The following is a 6202-nucleotide window of genomic DNA, read 5'->3' on the forward strand; positions in this document are numbered from 1 at the left end:
ATATATTGAGAGAGAGAGAGAGAAAGAGAGAGAGAAGGAGAGAGAAAGAGAGAGAGAGAAGGAGAGAGAAAGACACACACACATGCACACATATATTTTTATAATAAATTAAGTACAAAAACAAACAATCACAACAAAAGTCTTAGGCTGCTCAATGAAGGTAAATATTTATAGAGTAAAAGTATAACATTTTGAAATATGTGGTAGTTACTTGCAGTAAGGCAGTGACTGGATGGTCAGATAAGTGCAGAGATGATGATAGTCTGATAGAGATTGAATTTCAGGGTTGGAAAGAAATCAAGAGTGTTGAAGAGTCTATGTATCACTTCTCCTGTGTAGGGGATAAAACTAACTTACTTTAGAAAGTTGAAGACCGCAAGATATATTTCTCTGCCAGTAGCATCAGTATGAGATGAATAAGAGAGTCCTTAGGGTGAGGGTGGGGGGAACTGAACTAGGATAAGTGAAAAGAGATCAGTGGCAGGGAGAGTGAAACCTGCTTACAAGCAGGTATCACATTTCAGAGTGAAGTTTAAAATGACCAATAAGATAGTGGGTGAGAAATTTGCATCTTGAGGAGGAATAGGATTTATTTTATTTTGTTATGACTGGGTTCCAATCCAGGCTGCAGCAACAAAGTCTACCCACCACACTTCTCAATCCATCATCACTACCTCGATGTCCGGGATACAGTCCAGGTCAGTGTCTGCAATCAAGTTGTTGATGTAAGTGATGATGTCTTCCTCTTCTGATGTCACCATGAAGTGGGTTCCTGAAGACTAATTTGGATGCTTCTAGTTCAGGGTGCTACACACAGTGATCAGATTGTCACAACTGTCTTTGCCTGACCTTCTAGCTAACTTTTGGCAGTCATATATTGTTACCATTTCACATTTAGAGCCATTTGTAACATCCTTTGTAGCACCCATTTAGACCATTTGGTAATTTCTTTGTCAGTGTCCAAGTTTCACTGCCACATAATAAACACTGATTTGACAGTTGCAATGAACAGCTTGATTTTGGTCATTGCTTGTGCCATTCTGATCTTGATGTCTACTTTTGAACTGTTCACCCAACCACCTAATTGCATGTAGTCTGCAGTAACATTCAATTTGGAACCGCTCAAAGCAAACAGTTCAGTATCACTTGATTGGTTGAATGACATGTATTCTGTTATCTTGACATTTGTGTGCAGTCCTATTTTATCAGTGAATGTTTCTACTCTGCTGAGCAGTTGTTGATTTCAGTTATGTATGTTACTAAGGAGAAATGAGTTGGATATTGATTGAGCTTGGTGTAAATAGTCAAAAATTGTAAAGGAATAAATATAAAATTGCTGTAATACTACTAGTGAAATATCTGTGTGGCACAGTGGTAAAAGTCAATATTCTTGACTCTGGTACTAATAAAAAGTGCATACAAGTTCCTGGTTTAGAAGTAGCCAGATTCTTTTTGGAGAACTTTTAAAATATTTATCTTCTAGAATTTATTCTGTTTTGTCACAAGTGTGTAATTTTAGAAAGTGAGACATTTATGCGGAAAATGTCAAAATTTAGTCTTCTAAGTATTCACAGAGTAGGGTATTTTGCAAGACAGAAATGGAGTAAAGTTAACTTGAAATTGTGCCAGTGAGGCTTTTGATTTTCTTTTTTTATGATTTAGTTTACCTCTATTATAAAAGTTTTGGTAAATGACTACTTTGATGAAGTAAAATATCAATGGCAGTATTTTCCTGTTTGATTGACTTTTGTTTTTCCTATAAATCAAATACAATCACTAGAACTGAAGGAGATTAATGCTGCTTCTCCTTGAATATAATGTAAAACTAGTTATTTAAAAAAGAATCTTATCTGCATCTTTTGAAAGTATCTTTTGTTGTAAAATATTCATTTTGCCATGCTCTATCTAATCAGGGCTGAATATAATACATCACTTTGAAAGAAGAATGGTTCCTGCTGGAGGTAACAAGAGAACATTGCAAACGGCAAGGTCACATGTGATCAATTTTGGCTTTTCATCTTTTATCCTGGTTAACATGTGACATATGTTCCCTGGCAGGGTTAGAGGTGGTATGAAAAACAAATATTGAGAAAGCAATATAACAAAAGCAAGTAAAACTGTTTATTGGAAAGAAAGCATTGTTGTACAAATTAGATTTATCAAACTATATATCAATTACCTGACCAAACTTTCTAAGTTTCAATTCTTTTGTTATTTTGTATTACTCTCCTTGGCAGAGTTCCAGCCAACAACTTTTGTTTTATACTAATAAACTAAAACTTAGCATTTCAAATTCTGACAAAAAACAGTTGATTATTAGGTAGTCTATTTAATCTATTAGCCTATTTAGCCTCCTTCCATTGATGAATAAATAGTTGGAGATATGACAAATAGTTAAAGATATATAACAAAATTATATAGAATCAGAGTCAACTCTCTTTGTAGAAGGGGAGGCATACTATTGTAGTGGGGTGGGGTCTATACAGCTTAATCAACTCAAAGAAATGAAGTTAAAGGTTATAGAAATAAATTTTAAACTCAGAAGAATGATACTAAATAGTTTAATGCATCTAGTTTCATACTCTATAAGCTATCTTCAGTGTTCTAAACTCGTTAATTATAAACTTTAGAAAATTTAACATTGACTGATTATTACATAACAAAGGACACCACGTTAATCATAAGAAGAAAGACATCACCCACACGCAAACTAAATATGGTATCCAAAATTCAATTAATTTGTTACCATATTCATTATGATAATAACCTACAAATCTCTCAAGGCTAAACTTAAAATGTGAACAAAATTGCCTCTTTTGAGTCAGATCTAAAATTTTGTCCTTGAATTAACTTAAGTCCTTAAATTAACTAGACTGATTCTGTTTTTATGCTTTAAGTAAGAAGAAATATTAGCTGAGAAATTGATGGTTCATATTCTGTGACTGAGGAAAATAACTGTCAGTGGGTGGTATTTTCACCATAATTAGGAAAGATGCTGCAGAATTCTCAACCAGTTCACAAAGTTGCAGAACTCCATTCATTTCCTAAAATAAGAAAACTACATTTAGTAGACTTGTGTCCTACCCAGAGAAAGTCTCATCTCTCATCAACTTTACACTAGAAACACCAGAGACATGCATCAGTCTAACAAATAAAATGAATCAGAGAATGGATATTGCTATTCCCTTGAGAAAGATATGAAAACCATGCAATCTCATTTCTCACCCAGCATAAAACTGAAGAATTGTAACTATCGATGAAAAATATATTTAACACAAGTGATGAATGGTTATGGGAAAAGAGAAATGTTGAAATCATGCAATGGCAATAGCCAGTTGGAAGACTCATTTCCCAGTAGACTTCAAAAACAAAAGCTTTTATCTCTTTCACTTGCATAAAACACTATTTTCTAAGCTTGAAATAATTTAATTTTTCCAATGGCTAACACTATAATACCAAATCTGACAATGGTTGACTAAACACTTTTGGCAGATTATATAAATATTTCATTTTCTCTAAATTTCAACATTATTACAGTAGTCATCTCTAACATTAAAGGCACAAAACATTTTGGAATATGAAACTCTAATGGATAGCAATATAGAGATGTCACCAGAAAAGTAAAAATTTCATCCATACAAAACAGAAATACAAGGTGAAAAAAAATAAATAGAAACATTATATAAGCCAACAAATAGAAAAAAATATGATAATCAGAAAACATATATGCATGTACATGAAATGCTTACAACAGAATGGAATCTGAAAGGTGCTCAAAGTCCAAATGGAAGGCTGAAATAAGACAAGCAACTGGTAAAGTCACACACACATAGACAGATGTAGTTCAATTGAAGAATCTCTCCAGTTTCACTCACAACATTTCGGTTAATCTGAGGCTAGTAAGACATTTACCGAAGATGACATATAGTGGGATTGAACTGTGGAGCTCATGATTGCAAAGTGAACGTCTTAATCATTCAGCTCTGTTATGTCTAAACATACTAATGCATTCATTTATACAGACAGATGTATTCGTATATCATTATTACACCTATTCATATTGTTAGCTAGGTAGGCATTAATTAATTAATCAATCGAGTAATTAATTAATTAATTAGTGTTTCCATTATCTGTTCTTTAGGCTGCAAGCAGTCATAATGTACAAAGAGATAATTCTCTTTATCACAACAACCAAAGCGGATTTGTTTTTTTGTTATATTGAAGTGTAATGAAATATATATGATAATACTATCAGGAAGATAGAGGTGTGTATATGTGTGTGTGTGTGTGTGTGTGTGTGTGTGTGTGTGTGTGTGTGTGTGCGTGCACACACATGCATGTGTGTGTATCATCATCATTGTCATCATCCTCATTTAACATCCACCCTTCTATGCTTGCATGAGTCAGACAGAAATTGTTGAAGCAGATTTTCTATGGCCAGATACCCTTCCTGTACCAACTTTCACCTATTCCTAAGTAAGGTAATCTTTCCCTATGACCAAACATATTCTCACAGAAGATTGCGAATAAAGGCTATCACTTGCATGATAATGACACACAATTTAGAACTATCATGTGAAGTCAAGACAAGAAGACAATAAAACCACACACATACATACATATATAGGCATACACACATACATTTACACACACACACACACACACACACACTCACATATATATACAATGGGCTTCTTTCAGTTTCCATCTGCCAAATCCATTTGCAAGGTTTTGGTTGGCTCAAGGCTATAGTGGAAAACACTTGCCCAATGTGCCACACAGTAGGACTGAACCTGAAATAATATGGATGGAAAGAAAGTGTCTTACCACATTACCACACAAATACACATGCTAGCATGTACACACACACACACACAAACACACACACACACACACACACACACACACACACATACACACACAGAGACTTACACACATACATAAGTAATTTAAAAATCAACAAGTCAGAAAAAAAAACAAATGCTCATATAGATTACGTCATATGTAAACAAACTTAATTTTGTTTTTGAAGAATTGAACTGTATTGTAGAACAAGGCTGGTTGCCGGTGAATTTTTCTGCTCTGGAAAGGATTTTATCCTTTATATATACTGTTCAGTGTTTAGGTGTTGGAAAAAAATTTATCTTTCTACTTGTTCTGAAGTACTCATATGTTTGTCAATAGCATAAGTATATTAATATTTATTCAATACACTATTATTGTTCTTCAGATATTCATGAGATTGACAATATCTCTTGATAATGTTTCTTTCTTTGCTGCCTTTTTCTGTTAGATGTAGTTTTCTTAGCTGTGTTTTATTTTTATTGTCTCAGTTATAACCTCAGTATTGTTACTGTCTATCTTGTCCCAATGTATATCAAATCTATTTTTCAAGGCTAACTGGAATTCTGAGACTTTTGGTATGATGTCTTCCATACAAATTCTCTGTGATTTCTTTACTTTCTGGTTCCTTTCTTTAGTTGTATTTATTTGTATTTTGCATTTGGCAAGTCTATGGTCACTTCCAATGTTCACTTTGTTGAGAGCCACCACCTGAACAACATTTGGGTTGCTTGATACTATGTGATTAATTTCATTTCCCATTCTATGCTGAAGATTAACAAAATGGACAAGTGAAGAAGCAACAGATTGAATGGATATTATGTGGAACATAAAAACTCTGAAATAGTCTTTCGTAGGATATGTGTTTAGAAGAAAGGAAAATAGATGAGATACCAAATTAACAGAGTGGACACTATGTTCAGAAAAAAGGAGGGGAAGACCAAGCAGAAGCTGGAATGAAGACTTTGTGAAATTCTTTGGTACCCAAACATGGATGTCGGTGGAGAGAATAAACTGAAGCCTTCATTTGAACATGGGAAAGGATGACGACACTGTTGCAGGTTCAGTTCAGCTGATTTGCCAATCAGTTTCACAAACAAAAGTTAAAGATCCTGGTGTGTAGTGGAAAGGAGCTGGTATGAAGAGTATGGTGATGTAGGGAGAGCTGTTGCTGCATATTTCATATCAGCCCTTCTTATAAGTGATAGGATTTTAAGGGCTTTCTCCTAACCCTGATGTGTAAAACTGATTTGTAAATCAGCAGAAATGGATCTATAATACTGTACTGAATAAATATTAATACATACGTGTGTGTGTGTGTGTGTGTGTGTGTGTGTGTGTGTGTGTGTGTGTGTGTGTG

The 6202-nt window shown here is 34.1% G+C and overlaps 1 long non-coding RNA gene across 1 annotated transcript in view; it reads left to right on the forward strand.

The window, feature by feature from the left end:
- Positions 1-6202, forward strand: part of LOC128249803 (uncharacterized) — a 484216-nt gene that overhangs the window by 426059 nt on the left and 51955 nt on the right. The gene's annotated exons all lie outside the window — the stretch shown is intronic.

Source organism: Octopus bimaculoides, chromosome 18 (assembly GCF_001194135.2).
Source record: "Octopus bimaculoides isolate UCB-OBI-ISO-001 chromosome 18, ASM119413v2, whole genome shotgun sequence".
Lineage (NCBI taxonomy): Eukaryota > Metazoa > Mollusca > Cephalopoda > Octopoda > Octopodidae > Octopus > Octopus bimaculoides.